At 46.1% G+C, this 25,999-nt stretch overlaps 1 protein-coding gene across 5 annotated transcripts in view; it reads right to left on the reverse strand.

Annotated features, from left to right (window-relative positions):
- Positions 1 to 25,999, reverse strand: part of GPHN (gephyrin) — a 720,134-nt gene that overhangs the window by 41,572 nt on the left and 652,563 nt on the right. The window lies entirely within an intron of this gene.

Raw genomic sequence — 25,999 nt, forward strand, 5'->3', positions numbered from 1 at the left:
ATTATGGATATGTATGCAAGAGAGTGGGGTGTATAAAGGTCCAAATACAAGTGCAAGGGTGACGAATAAATACGATTGAATAAATGAATGCAGAAGGGATAGGGAGTAGAGGAAACGAGGGCTTATTTGGGGAAGACCTCTTTGAGGAAATGTGATTTTAATAAGGTTTTGAAAAAGGGGAGAGTGACCTTTTGTTGCATATGAAGAGGGAGGAAGTTTCAGGCCAGAGGCAGGAGGTGGACAAGGGGTCGAAGGTGAGATAGATGGGCTCGAGGTACAGTGAATATGTTGGTGTTAGACGGGCAAGTGGACATGCTGGGTTGTAGAAGGAAATCAGTGAGGTACGATAGGAGGGGGCAAGGAGATTAACTGCTTCAAAGCCAAAAGAGCTTCTGTTTGATGCGGAGGTGGATGGGCAACCTCTCGAGGGTCTTGAGAAGGGGGGAAGCATGTACTGAATGCTTTTTAAGAAAAATGATCCACACAGCAGAATGATGTATGAACTGGAGTGGGGAGAGACAGGTGGCAAGGAGGTTAGCAAGGAGGCTGATTCAGTAGCCAAAGTGGGACAGGATAAATGTTTGGGTAAGCGTGGCAGCATTTTGGGTGGAGAGGAAAGGGTGGATTTTAACAATGTTGTGAAGGTTGAATCGACAGGATCTGGTGACAGATTGAATATGTGGGTTGAATGAGAGAGATGATGGTGCCATCTTCAGTGACGGGAAAGTCATGGGAGGACAGAGTTTGGCTGGGAAGAACAAATCTCACTGACAGAGGCGTCATCTTTGAACTGGAAGTGCAGCTAAATGTTGTATATCCTTTACAGCTAGACACAGTATGTTATGTTGTTATACTGTATTCTCCGAAGTGCTTAACACAGTGTTCTGCACCCAGTAAGCGCTCAATAAATATGATTGACTAAGTGATAGTATGTACTATGCAGCAATCGGGAAAATCCTTCATTGGGCTTCTCTAAAATGTTCTCATCCTTGCCACAGAAGGGACTCTGAGATAAAGTGGGTTACGTACCACTCTTACTAAGCACCCACCAGTGACCTTATCCTTGTCGGATAATCTTACGATTGGAAGGGCCCTCTGGAAATAAGTTTATCTCTTCCCCTAACTCTGAGCAAGGCAACATATAAATCATTCCAGGGAAGCAGTGTGGCCAAATGGAAAGCGTGGCTTGGGAATCAGGGAACCTAAGGTTCTAATCCTGACTCTATCACTTATCTGCGGTCTGACTATGGGCAAGTCATTTCACTTCAGTTTCCTCAACTGTAAAATGGGATTAAATACCTGTTCTCCTTCCTACTTAAACTGTGAGCCCCATTTGGGTGGGGACTGTGTCAGACCTGATTATCTTTTATCTACCCCAGCACTTAGTACAGTGCTTAGCCCATAGTGAGTGCTTAACAAATACCACAGTTATTAAAAATACCTCTCTTCCCTTCCCTTTAAGTTTCCTGAAAAAGAGGGAAGCTATCACCAAATATAATGATTACAATAAACCATTCTTTGCCCGCCAGATTTGTTAATTCTACTGGCACAGAATAATAGGAAGGTACAAGTTTCTGCAGGAGAACAAATTAATATAGCTATATAACCCCTCAAGTTGTCTTCTTTTTACATTTGGGGACACTCCAACTTCAGTAAATTGAATAACTCCAGCTTCCCAAAGAAGAACTCAATGTTAAAGTATTTAGTCTTCTTGAACTCTGAAATATCTTGGACCCTTGACTGCTTCTCATCAGTGACATTAAAAAAGGTCCTTCCTTCTGAAATCCATGACATTTACCTTACACTTCGATACGGTTAGCAAATAGCTGGAGTTTCACCTTAATTAAGAGCCAAAGAGGTTGAAGTCAAAAGGGCAGGAAAAAGAAGGGAGTATAAAAACAGTGACATAATCTGGGACAAGAAGTTTGTAGTATCTTCTTTAATGGGAGACTTAGTGGATTCCCGGATAAGGAATGGGCATAGGATTTCTAGAACCCAGATCTTTTTTGCATATTCAAATATTACAGTCTTGGAGAATGCTTGGCCCGATGACAACTCTTCTCAGGTCAGAATTTTTCCCGCTTTTCAGCATTTTTATTTAATCTATTAATATTCTGTAAGGCTTTCCTGTTCTTGGTTCGCAAAACTTTCTGACTTTACTACAAGCTTTTGATTTCCAGTCAAGCTACTGAATTTATTGAGCTTCTCTTGTGTGCAAAGCACTGTATTACTAAAAATAACATGGTATTTATTAAGTGCTTATTATGCGCCAAACGAACTGAGCACTGGGGTATATCTGCACTATGTGCCAAGCACAGGACACAGGGCTTAGGAGAGCACAATCTGCTCCTCAACCTCAAGGAATTTACAATCCATAGCTCATTGTGGGCAGGGAATGTATCTGTTTATTGTGATATTGCACTCTCCCAAGCGCCTAGTACAGTGCTTTGCACACAGTAAGCGTTCAATACACACGACTGAATGACTATAAGCACTATAGAGGGGGAAGAGGTGTCACTAACCAAGTGCTCAGGTGACATGGAAGTGCTCTGACCATGTGAGGAGGCAGTTGGGAGCACTTAGAAAGTGCTTGGCACAGAGTAAGCGCTTAACGAATACCACCATTACTATTATATAAAGAGGAAAGAGGAGAGATTTATCAGGGAAGACTTCTTGGGGATGTGATTTCACTATTGGGAGAGCAGAGGTCTGTTGGACTTGATGGGTGAGAGATTTCCAGGCAGGGGAAAGGATGTGAGCCAGAGGTTGGTGGTAAGAGAGGTGGAAACAGGACACAGTGAATACATTAGAGAAGAATGCCGCAGGTGAGCAGGGGTGTAGTGGAAGAAAACAGTGGATAAATAGGAGGGCGAGAACTAATTGAGCGCTGAAGGTGATGGTCAGAACTGTTGGCTCGATGCGTAAAGGGATTTTGAGGAGTGTGGAGACAAACAGAATGATGCTTCAGAAAAATGATCTAGGCAGTAGAGTGAAGTGTGGACTGGAGAGAGGAGAGACAGGAGGCTGAGAGGTCAGGCAGGAGGCTGGCGCAGTAGGCAAGCTGGGACAGGACAAAAGTCTGGACCAGCGTGGTGGACGTTTGGGTGAAAAGGAAGAGGTGGATTCTGAAAATGTTATGGAGGAAGGATTTGGCCACAAAGAGAATGTGAGGATTGAAAGAGAAGGAAGAGTCAAGGTTATTGCCAAGTTTTGGGCTTGAGAAATAAAGGAAGATGGTGGGGGTGTCAATGGTTACGGGAAAAGTAGGGGGAGGAGAAGACGGGTTTGGTGGAAAGAGCATGGGCTTTGGAGTTAGAGGTCAGGGGTTCAAATCCCGGCTGAGACAATTGTCTGCTGTGTGACTTTGGGCAAGTCACTTAACTTGTCTGTGCCTCAGTTCCCTCATCTGTCCCCCGTGAGACAACCTGATCACCTTGTCACCTCCCCAGCGCTTAGAACAGTGCTTCGCAAATAGTAAGCGCTTAATAAATGCCATCATTATTATTATTATATTGAGGTGTAGGTACCAGTGGGACACCCTTGTAGAAGTGTCCCTACTGAGAGATCACCTCCTCCAGGAGGCCTTCCCAGACTGAGCCCCCTTTTTCCTCTCCTCCTCCCCATCCCCTCCACCTTACCTCCTTTCCCTCCCCACAGCACCTGTATATATGTTTGGACAGATTTATCATTCTATTTTACTTGTACATATTTACTATTCTGTTTATTTTGTTAATGATGTGGATCTAGCTTTATTTCTATTTATTCTGATGACTTGACACCTGTCCACATGTTTTGTGTTGTTGTCTGTCTCCCCCTTCTAGACTGTGAGCCCGTTGTTGGGTAGGGCCCATCTCTATATGTTGCCAACCTGTACTTCCCAAGCGCTTAGTACAGTGCTCTGCACACAGTAAGTGCTCAATAAATACGATTGAATGAATGAATGAAATGAATGCTCTGCACACAGTAAGTGCTCAATAAATACAATTGAATGAATGAATGTCCCCGAGGCAGGCGGGAAAGTGAGAAGTAGGGGCTGGTGATGTAGATTTGGGAATCATCCAAATAGAGGTGGTAATTGTAGCTAGGGGAGCAAATAAGCTTCCGAAATGAATGAGTGTAGATCGAAAAGGGAAGAGGACTTAGAACTGAGCCTTGAGGGACACACACAGTTAGGGGGTGAGAGGCAGAGGAAGAGCCAGAAAAAGTCTCTGAAGATTGAACAGAAAGGTTAGAGGAGAAAAAGAGACGCAAGATGGTGCCCTCACACACAATAATAATAATAATAATAATAATTATAATAATAATAATAATAATAATAATAATGGTATTTGTTAAGGGCTTACTATGTGCAAAGCACTATTCCAAGTGCTGGGGACATTACAAGGTGATCAGGTTGTCCCACGGGTGGCTCAAAGTTTTAATCCCCATTTTACAAATGAGGTAACTGAGGCACAGAGAAGTGAAGTGACTTGCCCAACGTCACACAGCTGACAGAGCCGGGATTTGAACCCATGACCTGTGACTCCAAAGCCCGGGCTCTTTCCACTGAGCCACGCTGCTTTTCGCATTGCTGCTTCTTCACACATGCTGACTTTTGACTTCTAGGCTGAGGACAGAGCACCTGAGTGATGTTTTACTTTAAAAATATTAACCTAATCACAAAGACAGACAACAGATGCTAATTAGTTTCCTAGTTCATCTGCCATAGCAGCTCCAAGCAGGATTTTGAGATAGTAAGCATCATCATCATCAATCGTATTTATTGTGCGCTTACTGTGTGCAGAGCACTGTACTAAGTGCTTGGGAAGTACAAATTGGCAACATATAAGCATGAGAAGGACAGTAAGAAACCAACGTTTAAAAAAGTAGATGATGATGTGGGTCAGGCTGGGCGTCTTAATGACAGTTGGCCCATGGAGATGGATGATGAATGCTCTGTGGTTTGGAGCGGTCTTTCCCGAATGGAATGGTTGCTACTGGGGGGAGGGTGCCTTTCCCTGTTGGATATGGAAAAAGACTATCTGGTGGCACTGTAGTCATTCGTTTCATTCATTCAATTGTATTTATTGAGCGCTTACTGTGGGCAGAGCACTGTACTAAGTAGTTGGGAGAATTCAATACCACAATAAACAAACACATTCCCTGCCCACAGTGAATTTACTGCCCCCGAAACAACCACCCTTACCCGTCTATATTCAGCTCTGGTGATCCTGCCATTTTCCGGATCCAGTCTATGTCACTGTGCAAAGGACAACTATATTTTTGTTGATGTTTGTCTTGCTTTCCATTTCTTGTTTCGCCTCTTTCCTTCCTTAGCGGTTAAGTCTCTCTGAGAAGCAGCGAGGCACAGTGGCTTGGGAGCCAGGAAACCCACATTCTAATCCCACCTCTGCCACTTGCCTGCTGTGTGACCTTGGACAAGTCATTTGACTTCTCTGTGCTTCAGCTTCCTCATCTGGAAAATGGGGATACAATGATCTCTTCTGCCTCCTGCTTAGACCATGAGCCCCATGTTGGGCAGAGACTGTGTCCAATCTTTTTGTTTCAACCTGGTATACTGCTCAGTACAGAGAATATACTTAAAAAAATCACAATTATTATTATTTTGATGCTTAGCCACTCTATGATACTCAATAATGGTTTCTGAAATGGGTGAGGGCAGAGTTGTGTCTGCTGCTGCTGAGATCTTGGATATTTTCTGTTTCGTGATCACAAGCAGGTCTCATTTTCCATATTAGTCAGTCAATGTATTTATTGAGCGCTTACTGTGTGCCGGGCACTGTACTAAGCACTTGGGAGAGTACAATGTTAAAATAAACAGACACATTCCATGCCCACAACGAGCTTACAGTCTGGGCAGGGGGAAGTGGGGAAAGAGACATTAATATAAAGAAATAAATTACAGATATGTACCTAAGTGCTGCGGATCTGGGAGGTGGGATGGTTAAAGGAAACAAATCAGGGAGACGCAGAAGGGAGTGGGAGAAGAGAAAAGGAGGGCTTAGGGAAAGTTTCTTGGAGGAGCTGTGCCTTCAATAAGGCTTTGAAGGGCGGGGTGGGGATGGAATTGTCTGTCTAGCCAACTTGCTAGCCAATGTACTAGCCAACTTGCAATGTGTGCCACTGGGCAGAGGCCCAGGTGAGGGAGTGTGGATGGCACAGTTCAAAGTATCATCACTACTGCCAAAGCAAATACAGCCCATGTCCACCTGGAAGTAAGTCATCCCTACCCCTCTCTTAACCATGGTTGCCTGAAACCCACAATATCCCTATAAGCAAGGTCCAGAAACGGTCACCTTTGGCACCGACATGGCCAAAACGGGCAAGAGGCTCCCTCCCAGTGAAAGTCACATTCATGTGTAGAGGTGTTGTAGCCTGCAGGGTCATCTTCAACTTAGAAGATGTGAGCAACCCCAGGGTAAAGGAAGAATTCCTGATCGGCAAATATCTACTGACCAAGTTAGCACCGAGCTTCTTAAAACCTTAATGATATCTTGCTTAGTAGCCAGCTACTATTAGAAGAATTCACATTAGTGTCTTATATTAATTCTCCTCTTCCCCTTCTCCTCAACACGCTATCTGACCTTGGCTTCACAGACTCCGTCCTCTCTTGGTTCTCCTCTTATCTCTCCGGTCGTTCTTTCTCAGTCTCTTTTGCAGGCTCCTCCTCCCCCTCCCATCCTCTTACTGTGGGGGTTCCCCAAGGTTCAGTGCTTGGTCCCCTTCTGTTCTCAATCTACACCCACTCCCTTGGTGACCTCATTCGCTCCCACGGCTTCAACTTTCATCTCTACGCTGATGACACCCAGATCTACATCTCTGCCCCTGCTCTCTCCCCCTCCCTCCGGGCTCGCATCTCCTCCTGCCTTCAGGACATCTCCATCTGGATGTCCGCCCGCCACCTAAAGCTCAACATGTCGAAGACTGAGCTCCTTGTCTTCCCTCCCAAACCTTGTCCTCTCCCTGACTTTCCCATCTCTATTGACGGCACTACCATCCTTCCCGTCTCACAAGCCCGCAACCTTGGTGTCATCCTCGACTCCGCTCTCTCATTCACCCCTCACATCCAAGCCGTCACCAAAACCTGCCGGTCTCAGCTCCGCAACATTGCCAAGATCTGCCCTTTCCTCTCCATCCAAACTGCTACCCTGCTCATTCAAGCTCTCATCCTATCCCGTCTGGACTACTGCACCAGCCTTCTCTCTGATCTCCCATCCTCGTGTCTCTCTCCACTTCAATCCATACTTCATGCTGCTGCCCGGATTATCTTTGTCCAGAAACGCTCTGGGCATATTACTCCCCTCCTCAAAAATCTCCAGTGGCTACCAATCAATCTGCACATCACGCAGAAACTCCTCACCCTGGGCTTCAAGGCTGTCCATCACCTCGCCCCCTCCTACCTCACCTCCCTTCTCTCCTTCTCCAGCCCAGCCCACACCCTCCGCTCCTCCGCCGCTAATCTCCTCACCGTACCTCGTTCTCGCCTGTCCCGCCGTCGACCCCCGGCCCACGTCATCCCCCGGGCCTGGAATGCCCTCCCTCTGCCCCTCCGCCAAGCTAGCTCTCTTCCTCCCTTCAAGGCCCTGCTGAGAGCTCACCTCCTCCAGGAGGCCTTCCCAGACTGAGCCCCTTCCTTCCTCTCCCCCTCGTCCCCCTCTCCATCCCCCCATCTTACCTCCTTCCCTTCCCCACAGCACCTGTATATATGTATATATGGTTGTACATATTTATTACTCTATTTATTTATTTATTTATTTTACTTGTACATTTCTATTCTATTTATTTTATCTTGTTGGTATGTTTGGTTCTGTTCTCTGTCTCCCCCTTTTAGATTGTGAGCCCACTGTTGGGTAGGGACTGTCTCTATGTGTTGCCAATTTGTACTTCCCAAGCGCTTAGTACAGTGCTCTGCACATAGTAAGCGCTCAATAAATATGATTGATTGATTGATTGATTGATTGATTCCTTTTCTTTCAATTTAGCCCAACTGGACTAAAAAGCATTAGAGTTAGCTTAATTACGCTATTTGTTATGTGCCAACTCAGATCATAAGCCCTATGTGGGACAGGGACTGTGTCCAACCTGATTAACTTGAATCTACCCCAGCACGTAGTTCAGCGGTTGGCACATAAACACCGTAGCTATTCATTATGATAACTTATTGTGTCCTGATTTTCCTAGGCCCCCAACTGATTGACAGCTACTGTCCTTGGATATTGAAAACACAAAGCTGCCCTCCTCACTCTGCTGTCAACCTGTGTGCAGGACACTAGATACCAATCAGCAGCAGTGGAGGAGTGACATTGGAAGCTGGAAAAGTCCAAATATGATCTGTCGATCAGAAAGAAGTTGCAACAAGGGGCCCAAGAAAGACTGGTAGGCTGGAATAGCAATACATGACTCAAAACATATTAATGCTGCCCACACTTCGCAAGCTACGCTTTTATTTCTGCCCAGCAAAGATGTCGGCCAAATTGGAATTTCCTACACAAAACGTCTGTCTCCAAATAACCCTGCCCCATGCAGACATGGTAATTGAGTGCGGGCAGGAACTATGCCTTCAATCCCAACTACTGTATTTTTCAGTGCCATTATAATAGGGAGGGTTTGCCTTTCTCTGAAGCCTTAGCTTCTGTAGGAGCCTGCCAGAGATAGGCCTTGAAAGACAAACTGCGCAGCAGACAAGAAAGAAAAAAGAAAACTGTACCAGAAAAAATACTTCACTGACATTAGAAAGGCTCCCTCACCACGGGCTAATCCAAAAGCCTGGCAATTCTTATCTCCAAAGAACAAAATGATGCCCTTGGTTAACCTCTGACATATGGAGAATAAATTCATTGACCTGATGCAGGTTCATCCCTTCCTTTCCACCCAAATGGTCTTCACCTCTTGATGAGATTAAAGAAGCAGATTCTGCTCTGCTCTCCCTGCCTCCAATTTCTCTCCCCTTCAGTCTACATTACACTCTGCAGCCCGGATCTCCTTCCTAAAATGAGGTTCTGCTCACATTTCTCCCCACGGGCTTACTCTTTCATTCAACAGTACCTACCAAGCACCAACTGTGTGCAAAGCACTGTACTAAGTGCTGGGTGAAAAACTATAAGAATGAGTTTCAGACGCTATTCTTAGCCCTTAAGGGACTTATGATCTAAAAAGGAGAGTTGGGGAGGGGGCTGGCAATGGACATACAGGGAAAGATTGAAATAATAAAAACACGGAACATAAGAAAACAAGCCCAACAGTAAATACAATAAGTGTGGTGTGGTTCCTCACTGCTTTGGCACAGCAATTCACCACTTGGCTTCAACTGCCTTCTCATTTATCTGCTCCTTCCCCTGCGCCTATGCACCATGGTCCTCCCAAGCAAACATTCTCATTGACCCTCGCTCTCACCCTTCAATTTTCCAGCCCCCTGGCACACACTTTTCCGGCTGCTTGGAACTCCTTCCCCTTTCAAATATGTCAGAACACTGCTCGCTCCATTTTCAAACCCCTTATGAAATCCCACCTTTCAAAGAAAATGTTGCTTGTTAAGGATTTACTATGCACCAAACACTGTGCTGAGCACTGGGGTAGATACAAACAAAATAAGTAGATTGAACACAGTCCCTTTCCCACACAGAGCTAAGAGCAGGAGAGAACAGATATTTTATCTCCATTTTTACAGATGAGGAAACTAAGTCATAGAGAAGCTTAGTGACTTGTCCAAGGTCACACAGCTGACAAGTGGCGGAGCCAGGATTAGAACCCAAGTCCTCTGACTCCCAAGCCTGTGCTCTTCACATTAAGCTATGCAGCTTCCCTATTACTTAAGCACTTACTATAAGTATTATTATGCACTCATTTATTCCTATGGCCATCTTTCCATTCTCTATTTCCTCCTACCTGCAAATCCATATTGAGTCTGTATCCCCTGCTAGAATGTAAACTCCTTGAGATTAGGAATTGTGTCTTTTATCTATCATACTCTCCTAAGTGCTTAGTACAGCGCTCTACCCACAGGAGGTGCTCAATAAATGCCCCGATAGACTGATTCACAAATCATGCTTCATTTCTGAATTTCAAGGAAAGGCATTTGTGCTCCATGAGGAAAACAAGCAGATCACGGCAATGACTCACAGAGTGAAATCCCAATTTAAACTCTCCCCCAGTTGATTCACAATTCCTCTTTCCAGCAAACTGGGTGCCACTAAGAAACCAGGATTCTTTCATTGTCCAAATTTTGAGACTTCTGGCTAGGCTCAAACTGTGAGTGCTATAAGATCCACAATGATTATTTCTGCCAAATGGGACAGGTTACAAAGACCCAATTTCTTCCATCAGCTTTTGTCTTTCTTCTGTTCCATGCCACACTGGGGAGAGGCTGCTTCCCAAAACAGCTGCAGAAAAGGCAGCAGCAGTAAACGATAGTACAGTGCTAAGCGCTTAGTACAGTGATCTGCACACAGTAAGCGCTCAATAAATACGATTGAATGAATCTAAGTGCCAAAGACAAGGTTGGGAAGAGGCAGCTTGGCGAGCTTAGGACAGGTGACGGCAGAGTAACCCCCAAATGTGGACCCCCTGAACCATAGGAATTTCCATCCCTCAGGTCACAGCAGGCTAGAAAGGACTCCAACTCTGTTATATTGCACTCTCCCAAGCGCTTAGTACAGTGCTCTGCACACAGTGAGCACTCAATAAATACAATTGAGTGATTGAGAGTGAGTGAGTGATGTCTTTGGGAGTTGAGGAGCCTCAATTACTGGACTGTCTCCAAACAGATCCAGAAATGGAAAGAGCTCAACCGTCTTTGCCTGCAAAGTGACACAAACCCGGCAACAATGCCCGCCGCCTCTAGAAAGGGAATTACATTTTGCGCTGACCCTCAGATAACCACCCCACTGGTCAAAACGGGCAAAACTCTCTGATTCGCTGAAGAGAAATTTGATTCCTTCGAGGGCCTTAAGTATTCAGAGTGATACGACAGGTTGATGATAATAATAATAATAATGATGGTATTTGTTAAGAGCTTACTATGTGCAATGCACTGTTCTAAGCGCTGGGGAGATTACAAGGTGATCAGGTTGTCCCACGGGGGGGGCTCACAGTTTTAATCCGCATTTTACAGATGAGGTAACTGAGGCCCAGAGAAGTGAAGTGAATTGACCAAAGTCACACAGCTGACAGCTGGCAGAGCCGGGATTTGAACCCATGACCTCTGACTCCAAAGCCCGGGCTGTTTCCACTGAGCCACGCTGCTTCTCAACATGTTCACATGTTGATGTGAACATGCAGCCATAGATGGAAGACTGAGTAGCATGACCTTGGAGCCAAAAGGGGCAGGCACTAAGCCACAGTCCTGGATGACTTGGCTGCTATTGGCATGTGCTCATTTCTTCATGGGTTTGGCGGATCCTCTTTGGCACTTCTGGGCATCGTTCCCTCCATTTGCTTTTTGTCCTATAGACGAAGCCGCGTGTTCTAGTGGAAAGATCATGGGCCTAAGAGTCAGGAGTCCTGGGTTCTAATCCCAGCTCTACCACCTGGCTATTGTGTGACCTTGAGGAAGTCACTTAACTTCTCTGGGCCCGTTTGGTCATTTGTAAAAATGGGATAAAATACCTGTTGTCGCCTCCTCCTAGACTGTGAGCTCCGTGTGGGACAGGGACTGTGTCCATTACGCTTGTTTTGGGGACTAGGGGAAGCAGCGTGGCTCAGTGGAAAGAGCCTGGGCTTTGGAGTCAGAGGTCATCGGTTCAAATCCCGGCTATGCCACTTGTCAGCTGTGTGACTTTGCGCAAGTCACTTCACTTCTCTGTGCCTCAGTTCCCTCATCTGCAAAATGGGGATTAAGACTGTGAGCCCCACGTGGGACAACCTGATCACCTTGTAAACTCCCCAGTGCTTAGAAAAGTGCTTTGCACATAGTAAGCGCTTAATAAATGCCATTATTATTATTATTATTGTTTTGTTTGTATCTATCGCAGAGTTCGACACACGGTTTGGTGCATAGTAAGCACTCAACAAATAAGACAAGAAGTTTTTCTTACAATGGGTTGAAGGGAGCATAAATGATACTGTGACTGTAGGATCACGTCACCCCAACTTTTTCTCTCCTTCCTCCACCATGCTCCACAAATCCGGTTCTGCCAACATGATGAACATTGAAACATAAACTCAAACATAGGGAAGCCTTTGGCTAATTCATGGGTATGGTCTACTCAGCAGCTGTGTTAATTATTCTGTAACCACATGGAATTTCACCTATTTATGGGTTAATGAATCTTTGGGCCTGATGAGTCGCCTCCGAGAGTCATACTTTTAAAGCTGCTGCTGCATTCCGGGGAGATTTCTGCAAGTTGCTTCAGCGAATGAAAAGGGCTGTTTATCCCACTAGCTAAGACAGGCTTGTCAATGGTGACTGAAAAAATACATCTTCTTAAGTCCTAGTTATTTCGGTGCAAAAGGTAATATGGGATAAAATGTCCAGGGGAGCCCCAAGTAAAGCAACCAACAAGCCTGAAAATGAATGATGAATTCACCTCTCTGTCATTGGGGGAAGAGTATAGAGAGTGTAGAGTGCAGGCTGGATCAGACCACATGGTAGCAGGGACAGAGTAGCAGCATGATATTTTTTAATGGCATTTATTAAGCCCTACTGAGAGCTCACCTCCTCCAAGAGGCCTTCCCAGACTGAGCCCCCTCCTTCCTCTCCCCCTCCTTCCCCTCTCCATCCCCCCGCCTTACCTCCTTCCCTTCCCCACAGCACCTGTATATATGTTTGTACGTATTTATTACTCTATTTATTTATTTATTTATTTATTTATTTATTTTACTTGTACATATTTATTCTATTTATTTTATTCTGTTAATATGTTTTGTTTTGTTCTCTGTCTCCCCCTTCTAGACTGTGAGCCCACTGTTGGGTAGGGACCATCTCTATATGTTGCCAACTTGTACTTCCCAAGTGCTTAGTACAGTGCTCTGCACACAGTAAGCGCTCAATAAATATGATCGAGTGAATGAATGAATTAAGTGCTTACTACGTGCAAAGCATTGTTATGATTCCACTGCCTCTCCCCCCTCTTCCCTCCACTCTTTGGCCATTTCTGATGTAGCAGGGGTTTTTGACTCTCCGTCTCTGACCACATGGGCAGCGGGTCTTGTGAATTATTTTCTTTGTAGTATTCATTCAGTGCTTACTATAGGCCAAGCACTGCTCTAAGCAACAGAGTACTGGGTAGATACCAGGTAATCAGGTTAGACAGAGCCCATGTCCCACATGGGGCTCACAGTATTCATCCCCATTTTACAGATGGGGTAACTGAGGCCCAGAGAAGTGAAGGGACTGTTCTAAGTGGTAGAATACTGGGGTAGACACCCAGTAATCAGGTTAGACACAGTCCCTGTCCCACATGGGGTTCACAGTATTCATCCCTATTTAATAGATGAGGTAACTGAGGCCCAGAGAAGGGAAGGGACTGTTCTAAGCGACAGAAGGCCTCCCTTCAAGGCCCTACTGAGAGCTCACCTCCTCCAGGAGGTCTTCCCAGACTGAGCCCCCTCATTCCTCTCCCCCTCGGCCCCCCTCCATCCCTCCTGTCTTACCTCCTTCCCTTCCCCACAGTACCTGTATATATGTATATATGTTTGTACATATTTATTACTCTATTTATTTATTTATTTTACTTGTACATATCAATTCTATTTATTTTATTTTGTTAATATGTTTGGTTTTGTTCTCTGTCTCCCCCTTCTAGACTGTGAGCCCACTGTTGGGTAGGGACTGTCTCTATATGTTGCCAACTTGTACTTCCCAAGCGCTTAGTACAGTGCTCTGCACACAGTAAGCGCTCAATAAATATGATTGATTGATTGATAGAGTATGGGGGTAGATACCAGGTAATCAGGTTAGACACAGCCCACATGGGGTTCACAGTATTCATCCTCATTTCTAGACTGTGAGCCCACTGTTGGGTAGGGACTGTCTCTATATGTTGCCAACTTGTACTTCCCAAGCGCTCAGTACAGTGCTCTGCACACAGTAAGCGCTCAATAAATACGACTGAATGAATGAATTTAATAGATGAGGTAACTGAGGCCCAGAGAAGGGAAGGGACTGTTCACAGTATTCATCTTCATTTAATAGATGCAGTAACTGAGGCCCAGAGAAGGGAAGGGACTATTCTAAGCGATAGAGTACTGGGGTAGATACCAGGTAATCAGGTTAGACACAGTCCCTGTCCCACATGGGGCTCACAGCATTCATCCCCATTTTACAGATGGCATAACTGAGGCCCAGAGAAGTGAAGGGACTTGACCGAGGTCACACACAGCAGGCACACGGCGGAGCCGGGATTTGAACTCAGGTCCTTCTGACTTCCAAGCCTGTGCTCTATCCACTAGGCCATGCCCTGTGGCTCGCAGGAAAAGCAGCACATGCTCAGTCCTGCCCCATCTAGAGTGCTAAGTTCAGTCAAGGCTTCAGGCCCAGGACAGGTGTGGCTCATTCCTACTGAAATCCAGCATTTCAGCACTCGAATGGCTTTACCTGAAGGGCTGAGAAATGAATCTACCATCTCTGATCCTTCCCCTGATTCATGGCTTTTTCTTTTTAACGGCATTTGTTAAGCGCTTACAATGTGCCAAGCACTGTCCTAAGCATTACGGGATTCATTCATTCCTTCAATCGTATTTTCTGAGGCGTACTGTGTGCCTAAGCACTTGGGAGAGTACAATATAACAATAAACAGACGCATTCCCTGCCCACAATGAACTTACTGTCTACAGAGAGACAAACTTATCAGGTTAATCCCTGCCCCACATGGAATTCACAGTCTAAACTGGAGGGAGGAGGATTTAATCCCCATTTTACAGATGAGGTAACTGAGGCACAGAGAAATTAAGTAAATTGCCCAAGGTTGTGCAGTAAACTACTGGCGGAGCCGGGATGAGAACCCAGGCCCTCTGGCTCTCAGGCTCATGCTCTTTTCACTAGGCCACGCTGCTTCTCTGGTTTGGTATCATGCAATTTTTTTCCTGAAATTCAGAGGCAGAGCTCTGCCCAGGTTACATATATTTCTAGACTGTGAGCCCACTGTTGGGTAGGGACCGTCTCTATATGTTGCCAACTTGTACTTCCCAAGCGCTTAGTACAGTGCTCTGCACACAGTAAGTGCTCAATAAATACGATTGAATGAATGAATATACGCTTACTGCTGTCACTTGTTACACTTTTAAGTGGGCTTTAAAGCAGCTTTAACAGGCTAGTCTCTGGTTACAACACAGGAGGATTTAGGATTGTTGCTTTTAGATTCAGTGGTTGCCAGCGGATTTACCTACACAAGACCCCTGCCTGTGGCCTGGGAAAGACTTGGGAGCCAGAGAAGGAAAACAGCTCCAGAGTTGGCTTTCTTTGCCATGGGACTTTGATTACAGTGTTTCTTTCTTCTTTGTTTGTTACTGATTGGGCTTTAACAAAGGTAAAGCAAGTGCCACAGGCCAGCTGCATAGGGATCCTTTGACCTGCAAGTGGAAGTTTTTCAGATAAACGCGGCATTCCAGTCTTGTGCCCATAAATGTCTGTGTTGAGGGGATTTAGGCTATCCTTAGGTCTTTGGCTATCCCAAACAGATCAGGAGTGGGGCCACTAGTGGGAGGAGCCTAAAAGAGGAGGACAAAAAGGCAGAGGGATGAAGGGAAGGAAAGAGAAGAGGGGGAAAGAGAGTTGAGAAGGGTCAGATGACAAGAGAAGAGGACAAAGGAAGAAGGGAAAAAGGTGATTCACTCCATCATCATCATCATCATCCATTTCCATCTGCTGCCCACAGGGCCTCAGTCACTCAGGGCGAAGCAGAGGCCTAGCCCAGGATGGACCCATCCAGACCAGATGTTTGCTACCACTGTGACAAACTGCTGGGGAGGGACGGTGACCCCAGATAAATTGGCCCATCCTGAACCTTGCCTGGGAGCATCTGGTGCTAGAAAAGAGAAGGAAGATCAGAAGGCAGAAAAGAGCAGAAGGAAGAGAAGCGGAAGGAGGAAATGGAGTAGGAGAATGAGGAGGAGGAGGAGAAAGAAGAGAAGGAAAAGGAAGAGAAAGAAGAGGAGGAAAAGGAAGAAGAGGAAAATGAGGAGGAGGAGGAGGAATATGATGATGAGGAGGAAGAGAAATGATAAAAAAGAAAGGACTCCTCTCCCCTGTTGTCAAGCTGTGGTCACTGCTAGTGTAGTTGTTGGCTCCCCTCCCATGATTGACCTGAGCTGGAAATGGGCTTTCATTCATTCACTCAATTGTATTTACTGAGCGCTTACTGTGGGCAGAGCACTGTACCAAGCACTTGGAAAGTACAATTCAACCCGGTTCTAATCCCGGCTCCGCCACTTGTCTGCTGTGTGACCTTGGGCACGTCACTTCACCTCTCTGTGCCTCAGTTCCCTCATCTGGAAAATGGGGATTGAGACGTGGGACAGGGACTGTGTCCAATCTGATTTGCTTAGATCCACCCCAGCAGTGCCTGGCACATAGCTAAGTACTTAATAAGTACCATAATTATTATTATTATTACCATTAAGAGATTGGGGTTTCCGATCGGTGCACAGGGCGACTTCTCTCTGTCCCATCCCCGGGGGGTGGCCACACTACTGCTGGGCCCAGGACTGGCCCCTGCAGGGGGTCTGACCGCCTGCCCCGGCTCAGAGCAGAGCCCCTTCCTCCTTTCATTCATTCATTCAATCGTATTTACTGAGCGCTTACTGTGTGCAGAGAACTGTACTAAGTGCTTGGAAAGTACAAATCGGCAACAGATAGAGACGGTCCCTACCCAACAACGGGCTTCACAGACTAGAGGGAGTGAAGTAGCCAGGCTGGGGAGTCTGGGGATCAGGGGGTCGGGGCAGTCGGCTCGACCGAGCCCGAGTTCTGTTCACCTTAACACCTTGCTGCCTTTCCTACATGCTTTCCTGTTCATTCTCAAAATCATAGCCTCGCTGGAGGCTCTATGATGGAGGTCACAGGACTGAAAGCCCATCTTAAGAGTCTGGACTGGCTGGGGGCAGTCCACAAGTTCTGAGCCCGCGTGAGTCAATCCAGATTGGGCCCCTCGAAGCCTCCTCGGTGAGAGGAGAGGCCACAGCGGCTGGGGCACTGTCACGAGCATATGTTTGTACATATTTGTTACTCTATTTATTTATTTATTTATTTTACTTGTACATATCTATTCTATTTATTTTATTTTGTTAATATGTTTGGTTTTGTTCTCTGTCTCCCCCTTTTAGACTGTGACCCCACTGTTGGGTAGGGACTGTCTCTATATGTTGCCAACTTGTACTTCCCAAGGGCTTAGTACAGTGCTCTGCACACAGTAAGTGCTCAATAAATACGATTGATGATGATGATGATGAGCTGTGAGGGAGCCGTAGAAACTGGAAATCCCAGCTGCCAAAATGGCCCTAACCAGTGCTCCGGAGCACCACTGAGGCCGACTCCGCTGCATAATCTGTTCTCCAGTTCGTGTCTTGGAATTTGTTCACTAACACTCTCCTCCGGGAAGTCAACGGGAATGCATTTCCAACCGACTCAGGCATCTCTCCCAGGGTTTGACTCCTGGCGCCTGGGTAACATCACTTGGATTTTTATCTTTCGGCAACAAAGGTAGGCTAAGAATGAGAGAGGAGGCAACCATTCCAGAATACCAATGGGCTTTAGATGAAATGGATCTTGTTATCTCTGCTGCACTCCCAAGCATTGACGTCTATTCCAGAAGTTAGACTATCTCTCCCTCCTGTTCCTTGGGGGATCGGCATTCCATCTCTGCACACAGAACCTGATTATTTTTCCTTTCCTGCTGACAGTCTTCATTATAATAGTCTGCGTTATTGAATTCTTAGATCCGCGGAAGCCCTATTTTGATGAGACGTGGTTCTATCAGGGAGAAAGGCATTCGCAAGAGATTTGCACATTATCGGACACTGGGTATGGTTGGTTTGGACTTTGTAATTCTAGGACTGCCTTTTATTCCTGCTCTCCCTCAGGATACGCTGAAGCCCAAATTTGAAGCAAAACATTGTCAACAAGAATGGGTGGAAAAGACTGGCAACAAAGCAGCTCTGCTGATATGAAGTGATCAGATCCCAGCGTCCATGGACTGTGCGGTCAGCCCCTGGAATCCTATCTCTCAAAGTGAGACTCTCCGGCTTTGGATGGGTGAGAGGCAAAGCTGTTGGACCTCTTCTTGCCAATGCTCCGCCCAGTCTCTTTCCCCAGCCAAGACAAAAATAATAATAATAATTATGGTATTTGTTGAGCGCTTGCCACGTGCCAGACAATGTACTAAGCACTGGGGTGGACACAAGCCAATCGGGTTGGACACAATCCCTGTCCCACGGGAGGCTCACAGTCTCAGCCCCCATTTTACAGATGAGGTAACTGAGGCCCAGAGAAGTGAAGTGACTTGCCGAAGGTCACACAGCAGACAAGTGGTGGAGCCAGGATTCGAACCCATGACCTTCTGGCTCCCAAGCCCGGGCTCTAGCCACTATGCCATGCTGCTTCTCTACACCACTGTCCCATTAAGAGTCCCGTCAGAGGTGCCTAGGTGTCAGCTCGAACTCGTTGTGGGCAGTTACACTGTACTCTCCAAAGCACTTAGTACAGTGCTTTGCACTCAGTATGCGCTCAATAAATATGACTGAATGAGCTCACGGCCTGCTGCTCCTCATTCTGGCCTCTTACACTGCCGCACCATATATGTTTGTACGCATTTATTACTCTATTTTACTTGTACATATTTATTCTATTTATTTTACTTTGTTAATATGCTTTGTTTTGCTGTCTGTCTCCCCCTTCTAGACTGTGAGCCTGCTGTTGGGTAGGGACCATCTCTGTTGCCAACTTGTACTTCCCATATGCTTAGTACAGTGCTCTGCACACAGTAAGTGCTCAATAAATATAATTGAATGATTAAATGAACCTTTATAACACCGGGAAGCCACACACCCGCTCGTGACTCGGGCCTGGGGCGGCAGTCACTTGGTGCCTGGGGCTTCATGATGATGCCCACCCCAGCCTGCTCTGCATCCCGCATCCTTCCTCACCCATCCCCAATAACACACACAGCCATCTTACTCCCTTCCAACACTCTCCCAAGAATGCCCCAACTTACCACCCCATCTAAGGGCTGCCTGGGGGAGTCCTGCCCCATCAGGGGCAAATTCCCTTTCATCCTCAACCTCTTCCTGACCCAGCCACTCCTCTTCCTCGGCATCCCCGCGACCCTGCTTTTTTCCTGATGACACTGTGTCCCCTCTCTCCCGAGAAGACCTCACCCTCCATCCGTGCCCCTGACTCTACCACTCTCTACATCTGCCACTCAATACTCGAGAAGCAGCGTGGCTCAATGGAAAGAGCCCGGGCTTGGGAGTCAGAGGTCGTGGGTTCTAATCCCGGCTCCGCCGATTGTCAGCTGTGTGACTTCGGGCAAGTCACTTTACTTCTCTGGGCCTCTCAGTTAAATCATCTGTAAAATGGGGATTAAGACTGTGGGCCCCCCGTGGGACAACCTGATCACCTTGTAACCTCCCCAGCACTTAGAACAGTGCTTTGCACATAGTAAGTGCTTAATAAATGTCATTATTATTATTATTATTATTATTATTATTATTCTCTGTGCCTCAACTACCTCATCTGTAAAATGGGGATTAAGACTGTGGGCCCCCCGTGGGACAACCTGATCACCTTGTAACCTCCCCAGCGCTTAGAACAGTGCTTTGTACACAGTAAGCACTTAATAAATGCTAAAAAAAAAATACACCATCTAACTACAGTCATCTACCATCCCCTGGCTTCACCTCAGCTTCTCCGAATGACTTTTGATGCCTTTAACTCCTTCCTTCTCTACTCCTTTTTAACATGGATCCTCAGGGACTTTAATACCCATGTGGATGTTCCCTATGACCCCACAGCCGCCTACTTCCTCTCTTTCAACTCCAGAGATTTCCCACTCCACCCTTACTCAAACGCCAACTTGGACGTACAGTAGATCTCACCATTCCAAGTCATCGCATCATTGCTCATCTCATCAACTTCAAAATATCACTCTCCGACCGCAACTATCCAAAGTGATATCTTCTAGAAGTCTTCTCTCCATCCCTTTGCACTTGCCAGCTATCATTCCATCTCCCAGTTCCCATTCAATCGACCAGGCAAAGATATTTATTGAGTGCTTACTATGTGCAGAGCACTGTTCTTAGCACTTAGGAGGGTACGATACAGAAGAACTAGCACAAATGTCCATTCTTGACAAAACTCCAAACTGGAATGAATTATATATACCCACTGCCTCCACTTCCTCTCCTCCAACTCCCTTGTCGATTTACTACAATCTGGTTTCTACCTCCTTCACTTCACTGACACTGCTCTCTCCAAGGTCACCAATGCCTTCTCTCCATCAAACTACATGTGACACTGAGGACCCTCTTCCTGATAACACTATCTAATCTTCTTTTCACTGACAGGTTTCTCTGCCGGTTTTCCTCGTCTGCTGCTCTTTCTCAGTTCCTGTCATAGTTTTCTTTCCCACCTTTTATCGATCCCCTGTGAGGATATGAAGACTGTTCTCAATCTCCTACTCATCTCATTTTATACTCCTCCTCAGAGAGCTCCTGAGCTCCCTGGCTTCAGGTACCACCTCTAGGTGGATTGCTCCAAAATCTCTCTCTCAAATCAATCTTGGATTTCCACCTTCCATATCCACGCCCCACCAGCACCTCAAACTCAGTAGGTTGAAAATTGAACTCTTCATCTTTCTGCCTTAATCCTCCTCTCCACCAAACTTTCCCATCACGATTCCTAATGCCACCATCCTTCTTTTTTCCCAAACCCTAAACACTGGCTTTCAAGCACTCATTCATTCAATCGCATTTATTGAGCACTTACTGTGTGCAGAGCACTGTACTAAGCACTCCATAAACTCTCTCCCTCGCACCTATCCACTCACTTTCCATACTACACACCAAGATGGCACTCTATATTTTTCCCCAAACTCACTTTCTCTATACCTCATTTTGGACTTGCCTACTCCAGATCCCTGGCTCACTCCCTTCTTCATGTCTAAAACTCAAAACCACCTGAAACACGGCTCCTCCCATCTTCAAAACCCTTCTGAAATCCAACTTCCTCTAGAAGGCTTTCTCCAGTTAATTCTTCTTTTTCTCCGGTCGCATCAACTCAGCATTGTTACACTCGATTATTCTTGTTACAATTTTGAATATACCATTTTACATACCCTACTATTTGAGCACGTCTTTGTCTTATTCGTAAATTGGTACTTTCCGGGGCAGAGGGTGGGGATGGGGCATTTCTGGGGGTATGGTGCAGAATTTTACCTCAGTTCTAAGACAGAAACAGAGAGATGATAGAGACCAAGGCATAACAAGAGACAGAATCAGCAGAGTTATGACACGGAGCAAGCCCAGTCAGAGACCAGAACTAATACATTTATGGAGATAGACATAAAGAGAGAAAATAAAACACCCCACACCCTTCCCCAGCTGGGCTGGGGCAGCCAAAATGCTTTCTCCGATGAACAGGGTAGCCCTGCTTCCATCCCAGCTAAAGATGGGAAAGAGTCCGGAAGTGCTCTGCCACTTGTCTGCTGTGTGACCTTGGGCGGGTCACTTCACTTCTCTGGGCCTCTGTTACCTCATCATTTTTAGACTGTGAGCCCACTGTTGTGTAGGGACTGTCTCTATATGTTGCCAACTTGTACTTCCCAAGCGCTTAGTACAGTGCTCTGCACACAGTAAGCACTCAATAAATACGATTGATTGATTGATCTGTAAAATGGGGATGGAGACTGTGAGTCCCATGTGGGACAGGGACTGTGTCCAACCCGATTTACTTGTAGCCACTCCAGTGCTTAGTAAAGTGCCTAGCATAGAGTAAGCACTTAAAAATACATTCTTCTTCTTCTTCTTCTTCTTCTTTATTTAATTTCAGTAGCTGCCATTTAGCTCGAGGAATGGATAGACTGACTTCAGCTCCTATCTCTTCCCTAACACTAGGGTGAAGCTATTGGCCACCCTACCTTCAGGATTTATTTTATTTTGTTAATATGTTTTGTCCTCTGTCTCCCCCTTCTAGACTGTGAGCCCACTGTTGTGTAGGGACCGTCTCTATATGTTGCCAACTTGTACTTCCCAAGCGCTTAGTACAGTGCTCTGCACACAGTAAGCGCTCAATAAATATGATTGACTGATTGACTGATTTATTTCCTATGGGTTCCTGTCACCCACTGTCCCCCTTTGTCCTCCTCACCCCCATCTCTCACTTGCCCTTCAGGAGATGTTTATCTCAAAGTAACTGAAGGCATGGGGTCCTTACAACTTACAACAGGGACAAAGAGAAGTGAAAATCCATTGCCTTCTTCGATCTTGAAATGTTATTCTCCGCTTAATGCTCCCAAGCTAGACATCACTGTTAGCCCAATCTCTCCCATCTCCTGTTCACCTCCGTTAGGACAGGCACTGTGATGGGAAGGAGTTCAATGCGACACTACATTCAAATGCGACACTACAAAGGCAACCCTCCGGAGCCATATAATCCAAAATGCTGGCCATTCCGCAGCCACAAAATTTAGGGGAACACCTGTGAGTCCTCTCAGCACCTCTCTGGATAATTGATAATTGCCCAGTTTTTGTTCACACCACTGACTGAAAAACCCCCTGAAGACATAAAGTGCTGCTGACATGTAATTACAGCTTTTAAATGTACAAATGCATCAGTGCGATTGTTCCGTGGAGACAATGTCCCTTGGAATGCGGATTCTGAATGTGGAAATCGGGGTTTGAAAGGAAATCTGTCTTTGGAGAAGTCCCATTTCCCAGCAGGAGGGTTGTCCTTCAGTTGGAAGATGTCTTTGAAACTCACCCATTCCTGTGTTCATGGGGCTCATATTTCATATCTTCATGAGGCAGGGAATGAATCTGTTATACAGTACAGTGCTCTGCACAAAGTAAGCACTCAATAGATCCGACTGAATGAATAAGGAATGGATGAATGAATGAATCTCAGGGGGTCCTTCTGATCAGGTAAACGCTAACTCTGATATCGACTCCTACGTTTTGTTATCCATTTTCTGCCTGGCCCCTAATACATCAAAGCATAGAATTACCTGGTCAACACCATCAGCCGTGCTAATGACAGGGAAAAGGCCAATTCCATCAATCCCACCCTTTAGGTCTCTGGGGTTGGCTCCTTTTCCATCTCTCACCCGCTAACAGTGGATATCCATTAAGGCTCTGTCACTTTTCCTGACTTTCAAATCTATCCTGATGGCCCTAACTTCTTATCTCTTCTGCAGTCTTGCATATTGCTAGCTTCCCCAGACATCTCATCAAATCACTCTCTTTTTCTCTCCCAAACTAATTTCTAACTGCATCTCTCTCTCAACTCTCCCACCTTTGCCCCTCCCGCCCCACTCCCCCACTTTGGTAATCCTTGTGACACCCTAAATTCAATTTTTCTAAAGTGGAAAACCTTATATTCCCCACCCCTCCCCACCTTTCTCATCACAGTTGACAACATCACCGGCCTTCCTGTCTCTGAAGCCTAATGGGCTAGTATTATCCTTGTCTCCTTGCTCTTTCTCAACTCTCATTTTCAGTCTGTCTCTAAATTCTGTCAATTTTTCCTTCACAGCCTTTCCCAGATCCATCTCTTCCTCTCCATCTAGATGGACATCACTCTGGTCCTGGCTGTAAGCTCATTGTGGGCAGGAACGTATCTGCTAATTCTGATGCACTGTGCTCTCCAAGCATTTAGTACAGTGCTCGGCACATAGTAAGTGCTCAATACATACAATTGACTGATTGATTGATTTTCATATTTGGCTAGACTAGTTTTAACAGACTTCTCACTGGTTTTCCTATTTCTACTCTCTCCCCTCTTTAGACCATACCTCACTCTGATATCCATCCCACCTTTCTAAACCAGTGCCGTGCCCTGCCCACATCTCCCCACTGCTTAGAAATCTTCAATGGTTATCCATTCCTCTCCATATTAAGCAGAAACTCTTGACCATTGGCTTTAAGGCACTTCATCAGATTGGTAATCCACACTACCCCCGCTGCAGGGAGGCACGGAGAAGTTGTGACTAGACCAAGGTCACACAGTGGATGAGTGGTGGAGCCGGGATTGGAACTCAGGTCCTTCTGCTCTAACCATTAGACAACACTGCTTCTCCATACTTATCCACTCTTTCCTCCCACTACAACCCAGCTCCCATTCTTTATTTCACTCAAGGCAGACTGCTCACTGTGCCACATTCTGGTCTCCCCTCCTGAAACCATCATCTCTTCCAGGAGGCCTTCCCAGATTAATTTCTCACTCCCCAACTTTTATCTTCTAGACTGTAAGCTTGTTGTGGGCAGGGATTGTCTCTATTGCTGAATTGTACTTTCGAAGCACTTAGTACAGTGCTCTGCACACAGTACGTGCTCAATAAGTATGAGTGAATGAATTACCTGAAGTGTTGTCCAATACACATCTCTCTATACTCTTTAACTCCTCACCCACTGCTTTCCCTCCACTCTCCGCATAATAATAATAATGATGGCATTGATTAAGCGCTTACTATGTGCACTGTTCTAAGTGCTGGGGAGGTTACAAGGTGATCAGGTTGTCCCACGGGGGGCTCACAGTCTTAATCCCCATTTTACAGATGAGAGAATTGAGGCACAGAGAAGTTAAGTGACTTGCCCGAAGTCACACAGCTGACAATTGGCGGAGCCGGAGTTTGAACCCATGACCTCTGACACCAAAGCCTGTGCTCTTTCCACTGAGCCACGCTGCTTCTCTACTCAAATAATCAAAAACTCCTCATAACTGGCTTCAAGGCTCTCTAGCAACTCACTTCACCTCCACAAATAAAGGGATGACGAATAAAGGGACCAAGTCAGGGTGACACAAAAGGGAGAGGGAGAAAAAGAAATGAGGGCTTAGTGAGTGCAGGCCTCTTGGAGGAGACGTGTCTTCAATAAGGTTTTGAAGGTGGGGAGAGTAATTGTCTGATGGATGTGAAAAGGGAGGGCGTCCCAGATCAGAGGCAGGATGTGGGCATGACGTCGGTGGTGAAATGGATGAGATCCAGGTACAGTGAGGAGGTTGGCATTAAAGGAATGAAGTGAGAGGGCTGGGTTGTAGTAGGAGAATAGCAAGGTGAGGTAGGAGGGGGAAAAGTGATTAAGTGCTTTAAAGCTGACTGTAAGGAGTTTCTGTTTGATGTGGAGGAAGATGGGCAACCCCTGGGAGTTCTAGAGGAGTAGGGAAAAATGGACTGAATGTTTTTGTACAAAATTGATCCGGACAACAGACTGGAGTGGGGAGAAACAGGAGGCAGGGAGGTCATTAAGGAGGCTGATAAAGTAATCAAGTTGGGATAGGATAAATGATTGTATTAACACGGCAGCAGTTTGGGTGGAGAGGGAAGGGCTGAACCCACAGGATTTACTGGTGGATGGAATATGTGGGTTGAATGAGAGAGAGGAGTCTCGGATCACACCAAGATTACGGGCTTGTGAGACAGAAAGGACGGTGGCAATGTCTACGGTGATGAGAAAGTCAGAAGAAGGACAGGGTTTGGGTGGGAAGATAAGGCGTTCTGTTTTGGACATGTCAACTTTGAGGTGACAACAGGATATCCAAGTAGAGATGTCTTGAAGGCAGGAAGAAATGCCAGACTGCAAAGAAGGAAAGAGATCAGGGCTGGAGAGGTAGATTTGGGTATCATCTGCACAGGCGTGGTAGTTGAAGCTATGGGAGTGAATGAGTTCTCCAAGGGAGTGGGTGTGGATGGAGAATAGAAGGGGACCCAGAACTGAACCTTGAGGGACCCCCACAGTTAGGGGGTGGGAGGCAGAGGAGGAGTCCGTGAAAGAGACAGAGAATGTGCAGCCAGAGAGAGATGAGGAGAACCAGGAGAGGACAGTGTCAGCGAAGCTGAGATTAGATAATGTTTCC

This window comes from Tachyglossus aculeatus, chromosome 23, assembly GCF_015852505.1.
Source record: "Tachyglossus aculeatus isolate mTacAcu1 chromosome 23, mTacAcu1.pri, whole genome shotgun sequence".
NCBI classification, from domain to species: domain Eukaryota; kingdom Metazoa; phylum Chordata; class Mammalia; order Monotremata; family Tachyglossidae; genus Tachyglossus; species Tachyglossus aculeatus.